Raw genomic sequence first — 14,256 nt, 5'->3', positions numbered from 1 at the left:
GCAAGTAGTTCAGGATGAGATAGATAAGCTTAAGAAGAACAAGTCGCCAGGTCCTGACGGGATATTTCCGAGGGTATTAAAGGAGCTAGGTGATATAATCAGTGACCCACTAACCGACATCTTTAAGATGTCGGTAAATACTAACTATGTGCCGAGCCTATGGAAAGTAGCTAATGTGACGCCGATTTTTAAAAAGGGGACAGGTCAGTTGCTTCAAACTATCGCCCAATTAGCTTAACATCGGTTATAGGGAAGATGCTGGAGTCCATAATAGCCAGGAACATTCAGGAGCATTTAGAGAAACATAGCAATTCACGACTCGCAGCATGGGTTCACAAAAGGTAGGTCATGCCTCACCAATCTCTTGTCCTTCTACAATAAAGTATTTGAGGCGGTTGACAGAGATGAAAATTATGATGTAATCTATCTTGATTTTAGTAAAGCGTTTGACAAAGGTCCTCACCAACGACTGTTGCTTAAATTGCAGGCTCACGGAGTAGAGGTAAAGTTTTGAACTGGGTCAAGGCGTGGCTTAGCAATAGGAAGCAAAGTGCAAATCAATGGTAAAAGATCTGACTGGGGATGTGTTACAGTGGGGTCCCACAAGGTTCGGTATTAGGTCCACTTTTGTTTATTATTTATATCAATGACTTAGACACAGGAATTAGTAGTGATGTTAGTAAATTTGCAGATGATACCAAGATCGGTAGAGTAATTGAGTCGGATCAGGACGCTAGTATTCTCCAAGGTGAACTCAACAGATTATATGACTGGGCGGATAAATGGCAGATGGAGTTCAATGTAGGAAGTGCAGTATTCTGAGTGTAGGTAGGAACAACCCCTCACATAACTATTGCTTAAATGACACTCTCATAAGTAGGTCTGGGTGCGAGAGGATTTAGGGGTCTTAGTGAGCTCTGATCTCCGTCCAAGGGCACAATGCATTCAAGCTAGAAATCGAGCTAATAGGGTACTGGGATTTATTTCAAGGAGCGTAAGCAACAGAAGCCCCAAGTCTTCCTCAAACTATATTTAGCATTAGTTAGACCTCATCTTGACTATGCGGTTCAGTTCTGGTCACCCTACTATAGAATGGATATCAAAATGTTAGAATCGGTGCAGAGGAGGATGACTAAGATGATTCAGGGGTTGAGAAACTTGCCATACGAGGAAAGACTCAAACAGTTAAACTTGCATTCTCTAGAAAGGCGAAGGGTGCGTGGAGACATGATCGAGGTTTATAAATGGATGAAGGGCTTTAATAAGGGAGACATTCATAAGGTTTTGTTGGTAAGAGAACCGGGTAGGACACGAAGTAACGGGTTTAAACTGGATAAATTCAGATTCAACAGGGACATAGGCAAAAATTGGTTTACTAATAGGGTGGTGGATGAGTGGAATAGGCTTAGCAGTCATGTGGTGAGTGCCAATACGATTGTCACATTCAAAAATAGACTAGATAAATTCATGGACAGCGATATTAGGTGGGGTTAGATACACGGGAGCTTAGGGTCAAAGGAGCTGCCTCGTACAGGCCTACCGGCCTCTTGCAGACTCCTGCGTTCTTATGTTCTTATGTTCTTATGTCTCTTATGTCTAATCGGTCGGAGGTCAGCGTCAACGATGAGTATGTCATGGTCACTAAGTCCTGGAACAACCTGAGTGTTTGTTATTATAACAGCTCCGGGTTCGACCCCTGGGCCATCACAAGTTGAAAAAAAAAAAAAAAAAAAGGGAGGAAGAGGAAACATAGTGACGCTAAGATTCCTCAACCTCAGAGAGTGTACAGCTGGGTTCGATTCCCTGCTGTTCCCTCTCTGTAAGCTGCCACCAGGAGGTTGTAATATGGCACAACCCCCAAAGCCTGTAAGTGAGGAACGGCAGTTCTATGAACCAGGTGGGGGGGGAACTAATCTAACGGTTTAGTCCCCAGACTCCCCCTGCCCTGGCAACACTTGACTTTAACAACTGTCCCACCTGGCAGATAGTGTCCGTCGTTCCCCAGCTTACTATGGGTTGTTCCTTGAGGTAGATGGTATCCTCAGTCCCAAGTTTGGTAGTGTGGGGTCGTGGTTACCTTCGGAGGTCGTGGTGGGGGAGATTGCGAGACTGCACCGTAGGCTAGGAAGGCTGTATGCATTAACACAGGACATTGACAGAATACAATTTATTGGTTTAATCCTCACTCCCGATGGAAGGGTAGCCTGTTTTGGTTAATACAAAATGGTAAATCTTTCTTCTAATTCCTAATATTCTTATCAATAAATGTTACACACGAGAGATGACCATATGTAGGTAGATATCACAGGGCTACCGCCCGATTTACTAGACAATCCGATTTCACTTCCCGCATCGGCGTGCATACACAAATAAAAACACTCATAACAAAAACAGGAAGAAAAGAGTAAGTATGAGAGAAAGATCAGACTGTTACAGCTATAGGGGGGGTGAGGTCACTGTTTGTCCCTCGTCCACCAAGCGGATGCCCCTTACCCGGTGTACACATTTTCCTTGGCTTGGTGGAGGCCTGAGAGCTACACTATGTTGTTGTGCCGTGCCTAAAGGGGGGTTTCGGAGCCGTTTCTACTCCCATTACCAGCCTGCTGGTCGCGAGGGCGGCAGGGACTGGACTGACTCGCCCTTACCTTGGCTCAATTCAGGCACTCATGACTGAGGGCATGACCCTTGTCCATCATTGGCGTCTAGGTCCATTCCCGACTCTCAATGGGGGCGGCTTCAAGATGGCGGGCCACTCGCCTTGCCTAACCCGGGACAGCTGTCTCGCGCCCTCACCTGTGCCGTGCGGAAAGGTTAAGTCCAGAATGAATCACTGATGAACGCCGGCTAGGGCTATCTCTCACTCCCAGGCACTCAGGACTCTAGCGAGCGGTGAGCTTATCTGTGCCGTGCGGAAAGGTTAAGTCCAGAATGAATCTGGCCAGGCAGAGCGGTTGACTCGCTACCTCTCCTGGTGACGTGGCCACCTCAAGGTTCCAACACTTTTCCTTCTCGCCTTTCAGCTTGGTACATTAATCTATCCTTCCTCTGCCTTTCTGAGGTTGTCTTTTTGTATGTTAATTCTAAACTTAATTTTCCCTTAATTTATAAGTCCTAACGTATAAATATATATAAAAAATAGGAATTCGGCTGGATTTATATCAGGGGAGCCAACCCAAGCTAGCTTTCTCGCTCTCTTCCCTGATCTACTTATGACATATTAACCTCTGCGGGTATTGTTTCGGCTGAGGAGAAACTGGATCCGGTAAATAACCATGGCCATGTACAAGGGATTATTCCCAATTTTCCCAGTTGGCTTTTAACTGGCTTCTGCGGTGTTGGTATGCCGGCAGGTACGTTACATTATGTTAAGAATGTTGTTGGTGAGAAAAAGGTCAAGTGTGCGCTGTGGTCAAAGGGCCACCGTGGCCAGCGGGGCGTTACAGTATGTGTTCGTGTTGGCTGGAGTACTGTTTGTGACTGAAAATGTATTTATGATGTCAATGAATGTGTCGTGTAGTTGGCGTCTGTTTGTGTGGGGAATAATGGGGTTGGAGGCATCAGCATCGGGAGGGTCAAGTGGGGAAATTGCAGTCCAGTCAGGGAGGTTGAAATCACCCGTGATCCAGATGTGTTTGTCTGCCTGTATGCGTGAGAGAGAAATTTGAAGGTTGTGTAAATAGTCTGTATTAGTAGAAGGCGGTCTGTAAAAAGCAGCTATAAGAAGAGATTTACAGTTGAAGGTTTGTAACTGGACCCAGGTGATTTCGCAGTCTGTGTCAAGGTCAGGCCTATGCTTAACACAAAGACCCGGCTTGGTGGCGATGATAACACCGCCACCTTTGCCGAGGTCTGTCGGGCGGTCTTTACGGAATACTGTCATGCTAAAGGGGGGAGGGAAAATCTCACTACTGTCAACGTCTGGGGTCAACCAAGTCTCTGTCCCTACTATTATGTCAGGATTGTGTATAGTAATTAAGTGGTGCAATTGGGCTATTTTATTTTTTATGCTACGAAAGTTTATTGTAAGTAAACGGAGGGAAGTGTGGTTATGATGTGGTGGTAGAGGAAGTGAAGGGAGAGGTGAGGAAGATGAAGATACAGAAGAAACGGGAGGGGGTGAAGAAGTAGAGGAGGGAGGTGAAACAGGAGGTGATGAACAAGGGGAAGAAAAGGAAATAGGGACTAGGGAAAGTGAAAGAGTAGGATCGGGGGAGGGTGATAGGGCAGACCTGGGTGTGTTAGTAACTGTGGTGAGAGGTGAGTGATGGGTCAAGTCTGGCGTACGGAGGGAACGCACCTGTCTGTGGGTGTTTATGGGACTAGGTGTGAAGAATGGAGCCGGGTTATGAGAGGTGAGAGGTGTTGAGTGTTTGGGGTTCAAGAGGAGAAGGTGTTGTGTGCCAGGGTTGTATGTGTTGTGATGATATAGCGTGTCGAAGGAATTTAAAAGTGGAGTAGGATCAGCTGAGATGAATGAAGATGATAAATTAGGTACACCGCATCTAATGTAGATCCACGAGACGCTATTGTCAACTAATCCAGCATAAATCGGCGTGAAGGATCCGATACAGCTGACGTGGTACCAGCCAGCATGCTCGGATCTATCACGACACGAATCACACTGGATGGCCCTCTGCCCCCACCTCACCGCCTTGCTACAAAGTTGGCAAGGATACTTAGGGCAATAAGGGCCAGGGTTGACCATAGCGCCCGTGTCTCCACATAGAAGCAGTAATGGCCATTATCAATTAAAATGTTATAATAAAATGAAATAAAAAGTAAAAAACTAGATTAAAAGTATTAAAAGTCTAAAACCAAATTAAAACAGTATGTACGTAAATAAAAAGTGTTATGTGTGTGTATTCACTTAGCTTATGATGATATGGGTGAGGGAGGGAGGAAGGAGAAGGAGGGCGGCACGTCCACACCCGGCGAGAGCCAACAGCCAACTCTATCAGGTTATGGTCTGAAAGATCATATTCTTCCTTTTTTTCATCTATCTTCATTTTATGGAACCTATTATACACCTTGCCTGTCACCAATACATAGTCTATTACACTCTGCTGTCCATCTCGGCTTCATGTCACTTCTTCCTCACACCTCTCGTCATCATTTAACATAATCAATCCATATTTTTCCATCCACTGTAAAATCACTTCCCCATTCCTGTTTACTTTTGTGTTCCCTTGAACCCCACATGTCCATTAAAGTCGCCCATTATCATCAGAGGCTCTGAGTTTTCCTCTATTATTTTTTTTCTATTTCTTGTGTTATTTCCTTGTCTCTCTCTACATCACCAACACTTAAGTAGACTAGCACTAATCTAACCTCCCATTTTCCTATTTTTCCTATTGTGTGTAAACATCCTTACATTTTGTTTCTATTTTACATAATGTTGTTCCTTTTGCTTTTCTGTAAATAATCATTAGTCCTCCTCCCTTTCTGTCCTTTTTCTCTCTCATATTGTCTAAGGCTTCAAAATTATCACCAAAATTAACCTCCCTACTTTTTTTCCGGGTTTCCGTTAAACAAGCTATACTATTACCCTTAACTAATTCCTCCACTTCCTTCCCCTTAGTTTCAGTTAATCCCTGCACATTCAATACTTTTACTGCTGCAAATACTTCGTCCTTCCCTTTTCTTTCCCCTCTTTCCCCATCTCATTCCCTACCTTGATGCTCTGCCACCCTCACAACCCTGCCTTTTTTATTATCCATTTGCCTCCCTCGCTCCTTTTATCTTGTACTCTTCCCTTAGCACTGCATCTTTCTCTCTCTCTCTCTTTCTTTGTTTTATCTACACCAATCCTGATATTTTTTTATCTCTTCCTCTCGTACATAGCTCAGCTCTTTACCTCTCTTAATCACTACCCACTTTGCGTACACATCACTCAGACAAGCAACTAGTGGCCGCTCTCTCCCTCTCTCTCTCACTCCCAGCCTGTACACCTTTTCTACCTGAGCTCCTTCTACCCCAAGCTTGTCCCTGAACACATACTCACACAGCTCTTTGTCCTCCATCTCCCTTTCTCTTGCATCATCCTTACTGCTTTCCCTTACATTAAACATGATCACATTCTTCTTTCTCTTCTCTCTTTCCTCCCTACCTTCCAGGTTCTCAAACACTCTCTCAGTCACTCTCCTCACCATCTCCTCTTTCGCCCTCACTTTCTCTTCAAAACTCTCAAAGTTCTCTTTCAATTTATCATTCATCTTCTTCCACTTGTTCAGTTCTGCCTTAAGCTTCTCCTCTTCCATCTTGTTCTCCCTCTGCTTCCACTTCTCTTCTCTCTTCCATCTTCTTAACCATCAGATCATTCTTCTCCTTCAGGCCATGCAGCTCTTTCTTCAGCTCCTTGTTTTCTTTCATGATCTGGTCAGCCCGTGACGTCAAAGAGTGGTATAGGTCTGGGTCTTGGATGTGGGTGAGCTTCTTCATTCAACGGAGCTCCCCGTTGTCTTGATTTTGTCTTTTGGGAGCGTGTGAAACCTTGTGGTCCCTCCTCTGACCTTGACAGACTTGCAGCCACGCACCACAACAATTGGGCATATTTTTTCAATTATTTGTTCAAAATCGAAAATAGAGAAGTTCCCCATGTATGTCCTGCAAGTCTGAGACTGATAGCTCTGCAACCTCTCCTCCCTCTGACGTCACACACACCCGCACTCAGAAGTGTAAATTTAGAGCCAGCGTTTTATTTTTTTTGGGGAGGGGCGCAATTTTACCTGTCCGAAGGATGTCTATACCTAGGGCACAGCGACGTCCTTGCGCTGCTGTGAGAAACCGTCTTGGATCGTACGACGTAGCGATGTATAGGTGGCATCCCTGGTGCCTTCTGACTGCAGCTCGCTTCAAGAGGTGACTCTGTCCTGACAAGCTTCGAGGAGGGCTGCAATGGCGGTGGTGGAGACTACCTGATCAACGTCGTGGCGGTCTGGTAGGGCAGCTGGGTTGTAAGGCACGTGAGGGGGGAAGCGGGACATGGCGTCGGGGCCTCTGTGCCATTTTCCGCTTGCATGATGGATGGTGAAGTGGTAGCGTAGTGTGCGTTCCTTAAGACGAAAGATTCGAGGATTGGAGATGCTGTCCAGGGTTCTGTCACTGAGGATGGCCAAGAGTGGGCGGTGATCGACGGTAACGATGAGTGTAGGGCAGCCAAGGACGAACATCCGGCATCGGTAGAATGCGTCAGCCACAGCCAGTACTTCACCTTCGATGGGGGCGTAGCGAGACTCTGAAGGGGTGGTGAAGCGGGAACCGGCGAATACCAGCTTCCATCCTTCGCGACAGCACGTGGGGGCGGAGGCCAGGGGACAGGAGCAGTACTGCTGAAGAAAGAGGAAACCAAGGTCTCTCTTGCTCCAATCGGTGGCAAGGCAGGTAGGGCGGCCGACGTCAAAGGAGCGTACGCCTTCCTCGATCATGGCCAGGATGTGGTGTTTGAAGGAAGTGAATGCGGTTGCGAGGCTCTCGTCCCAATAGAACGGTCTGGAGGACTGCACCAGTTCCCGAAAAGGAGCCATCACAGGTTTGATGCAATACTCCCAGGCTACTTGCTCCACCAATCCGAACCAAGACCGGACTCCTGTGATGTCCTGCGGGGCAGGATAGTCTTGTATGGCGCGGAACATATCTGCACATGGTTTGATGGAAGTGGCGATGAGTGTGACGCCTGCGAAATCAAATGTAAGTGGTGCTGTTTTTCGCGCACGTCCTGTATATATGACTTAATAGGTACAACATTCACCTTCTGTTACTTTGTCCATGCGGTCTCTGTATATGACATCCATAACCTCTCTAAAATATCATGATTTTTTAAGCCGTTGCTGGTGACCACTAGGAGTATTTAAATATAATTATAATTAAAATAGTACTCATACCCATCCGTAAAACCGATAAATGCCTCCAGACGTATATAGGCAACAGCACAGCACCTACCTAACACACTCACAACTATTTTGTGACGTCATTATTAGGCACGGCGCTCACCTTCAATGAGTCATAAAAAAACATGTACAGAAAGGTTTTATGATAAACCACTCGTATGCGATAATTTTGCATTGCCCAGAAAAGAAAATTTGAAATTAAATTTACTGGCGGTATCTTATGCCTAGGCGCTGCACCCCATTGGCATAAACGTCATGCGTTTGGTTCTTTCATTGACTACGGGTTACTACCATTGTTTGGTAGAAATGAGGCAATGGGCTCACGAAAAACAGGATAAGGTCACGCATACACAGACTTATTACAGTTTTAGATGTCCACAACCCTTGCACTGAATGACAGGTCCCTGGCAGCTTGTGGAAGTAAAGGAACAACCTACACACACACACACACACACACACACACACATCGTGAGACGTAGAGTAGCGGCGTGCAGCGGAGGCTAAAGGGAAAAGGTCACCGCAATTTTTTTACGTCGTTGCCTGTTGCGCCGGTAGGCATCTTCCTGGTGGGGCCTGATGGTCGGCCCAAGGCTTCTTCCAGGTGGGGCCTGATGGTCGGCCCAGCCAATGGAGCAATGGAGTTTTCTCGTTTACTATCACTAACGGTTACACGGAATTACAATGCAAAACACTCACGGGTAAGGCACAGAACAGCCCTAGGATAGTCACGAAAGAGGCACACAGAACAGGCAAGCCAGCATTTCGCATCAACTTCTAAGTGTGTCCGTCTCCTCTTGGCCCCCCGAGACTGTCCCTGCCGCAAGGTGTGTGTGTGTGTGGGGGGGGGGGGAGATTGCTCCCTCTTGCACGAGGGAGCACGGGCCTTTGCCAAAGGCGGCCCGTAGCAGGGAGCCGACAGACCGACTCTATCGGCGATCGAAATCTAGCCGACCAAGTCGGTCTGTCGACGAGGACTGGCGTGTCTCTGCCGCAAGGTGGTTCGGTTCGGTAGGGATTTACCCCCTAAAAAGGGGGAACGGGCCTTTGTCCATGGACGGCCCGTCGCAGGGGGGAACCCGCCGCTGGCGTGCGGCGGGTGTGGGGAAGCCTCCGCCGCCGCCACAGCCACGGGTAGAAGCCGGCGAGCAGCGACGGAGGCACGGGCCCTCCGAGCAGGCGCTCAGGAGCAGCCCGTAGCTGAGCCGAGCGAGCAACTCAGCAGTCTATAGGTGGCCCAGAGGCCGGGAGAGTTGCTCGCTCGACGAGTGCTGGCGGTCCACTTCCGCAAGGTGGGCTCTCGCGCTCCTTTTATTCCTGCGTTGGACAAATATTGCACCACCTTAGACAATACCGACGCTACCGTTCTCAGCCAAAAAAAACATTCACACACATTCGTAACTCAAAGCAGTCGACTCGACTGTCAGAAACAGACACAGCTAAACTAACACACTTAAGATTAAACAAAATTACAATTATGTTTCCTCCTCCAGGAGGTAGCGCTCCTGTGCGGCAGGACCTGCAGTATCTTTGGGTCCAGCTACCCCTCAGTAGCAGACTTTTCGCCCCCCCTTCATCTGCTTCACCTGGCGCACCGTCGCTCCGATATACCGTATGTTCCGATATACCGTCCATACACGCACCGCCCTTGGCAGTCCACACTGTATCCTGGCATCCGCCCCAGGTCAAGACATACTCTCCGCCGCGGCGACCATTGCGCAGTCGTCCTCCGGAAGAAAGGGCAACACTTATCCGGCCACCCTCAACAGTTTCCGTCCGAGGTCGACATCAGGTGCCCCTGCCGAGGCAACTGCATCCGGCAGCCCAAAACCCCTCTCTTCTCCAATGTTCAGTGTCGAGCGGCATTGTCTTCTATTAACAGACTACCCTCAATTTTTGCATCCCTGGATGGCTGCGGTACAAATGCATCCTACATCGAGTGGGGTTCGGCAGGTTGTCGGCAGCAGCCGCTAGCGTGCGGCTCCTCCGCCCAACCCACTCGCGCTTCCTGCCAGCACCACTTATATGGGCTAGCTACAGTCCTTGGCACACGATTCGAAGGCGTTGGAGCTGAACACGTACTACGCCCTCTCTGACTCCGGCTGCGCCAATGTCCCTTCTCCCAATAGCCCTGACAGGTGATGCCAATCCCTTCAAGTCTCACCTTCCTCCTCCTTGCCCACCCATAGCTCTAGGAAGGCCTCTAACTCCAAGGCCTGGCCAGCACCGCCTTCAGGTCAATGGGACTGTGGCATTTTTCCCTTTACGAATGCTATACACTGCAAGGCCACAAGAAAGGGGCCCCTTTCTTTTGGTCTTGGGCTATTGATACACCAATTTTCATTTAATTAAACGATGCCGTTATAGTAATTGTAATATAACATAGTAATCGCATATAAAGTATAATATTTGAGTAACGTTATGAAATAATTTTCCCCCACACGAGAGAGAGAGACCACATTTTTCTGCACCCAGTGACGTCCACGGCTACTAAATCATTAGCGTCGGTTAACTTTACGTTCTTTTGACCTTGGTCACCTCTCCATCCAGGCGCCTCTCCGTCACTTGCACCTCGTCCCCTACGCAGTGTACTTCGTCCTTGTGGACCTCCTAGCACAGCTCTCTTCTGGCACCGCCACACACTTCCTTGGCAGGCTGCTGAGTCCCCATCCTCACGGCTGTGGCGTGCCTGTGGTTCCTTCTTGCTTCCAGTTCAGTGTTGCCACTTTACTCTCACTCATGATCCACGTAAAAGTGACTTTTTGTCCACGAAATATCCACAAAAAATATTCAATATTCCACAAACATATTTCCCTACTATATACTGCTGAAACCATACGTTTTTATAGTTGTATTACATTTAGTGACATATAATCACAAACAAAAACCTGATTGATTTTTGTATGCCACCTTCACTATTCTGCATTCAGTTCAAGTGATACAATTTTTGCATTGTCATCATCACTTTCAGCATCTCCCTTTGCATTGAGATCCTTTACCATATCTTCAGATGGCTTGAAAGTGACGCACGACATCCCTTGAAGAGATAATCCATATCTGATTTGAAGTATTGCTTCTACTAATCGTACACTGAAGCGACTCCTTAGCTTATTGTTTACCACATCCATGTGAGAAAATATACGCTCTACAGGGACATTAGACAAAGGTAATGTAAACAATGCCAATGCTAAAGATGAAATGTTGGGGTATTTTGGTTACCCTGCAGATTTTTTTTTTTTTTCTCTCTAACCTCAGCCCCAAAACAAACACTGTTTTCCATATATGACTTGGGCCACTGATCTAAATTCACAACATTCCATTCATTTTCTAAATTGTCCATGTCTGTGAAGGTTGATTGATATTGACAGGCAACTGGCACAATGGAGTCTTTGTGTTGAGAAGTGGCAATGGCAGGGTGTACTTTTTTTAAGCATTAGCGGAGTTTCAACATTGCCAGGCAACTGCATCTGTACTTGATTCAGTAGTTCTAACAGGTATTTGTGACGAAAATCTTTCACATACATTATTTGGTTGACATTTAGAGGACAGGGATTAGCATAGACATTGAATTCATATCCAAAATGACTTTCAGTGGCAAGAGATGACTTACATAATTAAGCTTAGGGGATTATTTGGGGGGCATTTTGACAGAAATCCTGGTTCAACTACCACTTGCATCAAATTACAATACATGTCAATACCATTTTCTTTTAAGCTTCGTGATGGTTACATTCTTTCCTTGAAAGTTTGTTCACTCTCACAACTTCCTTGGAGGTTTTACGAACAAACAAAAGGTACAGTTTATTCTGGGGATGATTTTATGCTTGGCTCAGTTGCTTTGCTATATGGCAGCTTTCATTGGTAGCAGATACATCATTGTTGGAGCTTCAATGCATCCCACTGATCAAGAATAGCAATTACTGCCTCCAAGCGTGATAACCAGCGTATGCTAGCTAACCCTGGAACTTTTTTGGGGTAAAAAGAACTAGAGTCCAGTTCTCATTGTCACAACAGCGCGTGCGGGGCCAACCCACACAAAGACTAATCATACCAAGTCTGTTCAGGCGCAGGAGAGGAGTGACAGAGGTGACGTCATACTGCCTTGGTGGGTCCGAGGCATGGAAGTAGAATTGGTGGAGTCGACACAGCCCGCTAATCCCATTCATTGAGGTGAAGCTGCCGAAATGTCGTTTTTAGGGCCGCAAGATAAGGGATACCCGGATGAGAGCTCACGCCCTCTACCTTAGTTGTTTACTCCAGACGACGTCTCATTCATTATGATGGTGGTGTTTTTGAGTACTGTACATTTACTGATGCGGTAGATACATTTCATAAATTCCTGACCTGATAACAACTGGCAGCCTGGCCGAGCCCATTAAGGGGCAACTTGACCTGACATCACCTGACACCTGGCAGGTGTCTACAACCATGACAGTTTGGCGGATTCACTTTTTAGGGCTGATGTCGACTCCACAAATTCTACCTTCATGGTCCGAGGACAGAAAACGGAGTAACTGATGGGTGTCTTGTACTTTTTTTTCTCCACTGTATATTACCTTTTCAGTCATTCTACTATTTCTTTATTAACTCCAAGTATACCATTCTTATTTAACTGTGAAAAACAATTCCACATATGAGTTTATAATCGGATGCGCAGCCACATACAGCACATTTATTAGGCATCATGGTCCACGTCAACTCTGTGCACGCTACCCCGTCTCGTTGCAGATTGACTCGGTTCCACGCAACGGCCCCCCGCCTCTGAAGGCAACGTGACGTCATGCGTGAGCCCGACGAGATTTTCGCTAGAAGTGACCATACTTGTTATAATTAGATTTTGAACCCACCCGCCTAGACTCCGCCCACATAAACACGTGAACCTCTCTCTCTCTCTCTCTCTCTCTCTCTCTCTCTCTCTCTCACACACACACACACTTCATTACTTCGACCCTATTCGGCTTTCCGTATTTCCCACCCATTCACTGTTGGGAGTTAGTGATTAGTGATAACACACACTCACACACACATCGTCTCCCACGTTAACATATTGTATATAAAAAAATGTAGTTGTGGGAATAGTAAAAGCACGGAGATAGGGATATAGAGTTGAAGCAAAAGTGTGTGTGTGTGTGTGTGTGTGTGTGTGAGAGAGAGAGAGAGAGAGAGAGAGAGAGAGAGAGAGAGAGAGAGAGAGATTTTTTTTCAGGACAGGACTATCAATAGCTTCTGTATTACTTATAGTTATAATTATTTATTTTTGTTTATATATTGTACCGTGCTGGACACACACACACACACACACATCGTCTCCCACGCTAATAGATTATTGAAAAATATATATAGTTGTGGGATTAGTAAAAACACGGGGATAGGTTATAAGGTTGAAGTAAAAATGTTTGTGTGTGTGTGTGTGTGTGTGTGTGTGTGTGTGTGTGTGTGCGACCAGTGCGGTACAATATATAAACAAAAATAAATAAGTATAACTGTATGAGTAATACAGAAGCTATTAATAGCCTAGGTCTGAAAAACTTTCTCTCTCTCTCTCTCTCTCTCTCTCTCTCTCTCTCTCTCTCTCTCTCTCACACACATGATGAATTCATGTCAAAAGACGGGGCAAAACGAGCTTGACTCAATCCTGTGAAAATACAATTAGCTAGGAACAATTAAATAAGAACACTCTCACACACATTTTTCTTCAACCTTTCTTTTTCTCTTTTCTCCGTAATCTTTTAGCGTGGGAGACGATGTGTGTGTGTGTGTGTGTGTGTGTGTGTGTGTGTGTGTGTGTGTGTGAGACCAATGCGGTATAATATATAAATAAAAATAAATAAGTATTATTGTAATACAAAAGCTATTGATAGCCTAATACTGAAAAAAAATCTCTCTCTCTCTCTCTCTCTCTCTCTCTCTCTCTCTCTCTCTCTCTCTCATACACACACATACACACAACTTTCTGGGTCTCAAAGAGCATTATATTATATATTTTATTCTTCAAAATACATTCCTACGGGAACCTGACTGCTGTGTGATGTGGGTATACTACTCGCTGATTGGCCGATGAAAAGCTTTTGTTGGCGTTTGCCTTTTGGACCAACGCATCTCTGAGCATGTTTGGTTCAGGTTGCATTTGTATGATCCAGTTTGACTTGTCGGTGTCACTACTGAAAACGTCTTATGTTCTTGAGCACAGCTGTCCACTGGCGTGCCTGGTCCTTCATTTTACCAGCTGATCGTTCATTTTACGCAGTGGGACGTATACGGGCCTGCTGAGTCTGCACTTCGAACAGTCCAATACCTGTTCGAACATATCTGGCCTTTATGGTTTTCTTCAAACTTTCAATGTTTGCCTATGGTTTAGGCTTTAGTATTTATC

Source organism: Eriocheir sinensis, chromosome 16 (genome assembly GCF_024679095.1).
Source record: "Eriocheir sinensis breed Jianghai 21 chromosome 16, ASM2467909v1, whole genome shotgun sequence".
Classification (NCBI taxonomy): domain Eukaryota; kingdom Metazoa; phylum Arthropoda; class Malacostraca; order Decapoda; family Varunidae; genus Eriocheir; species Eriocheir sinensis.
Note: the sequence above shows the minus strand (reverse complement) of the source record.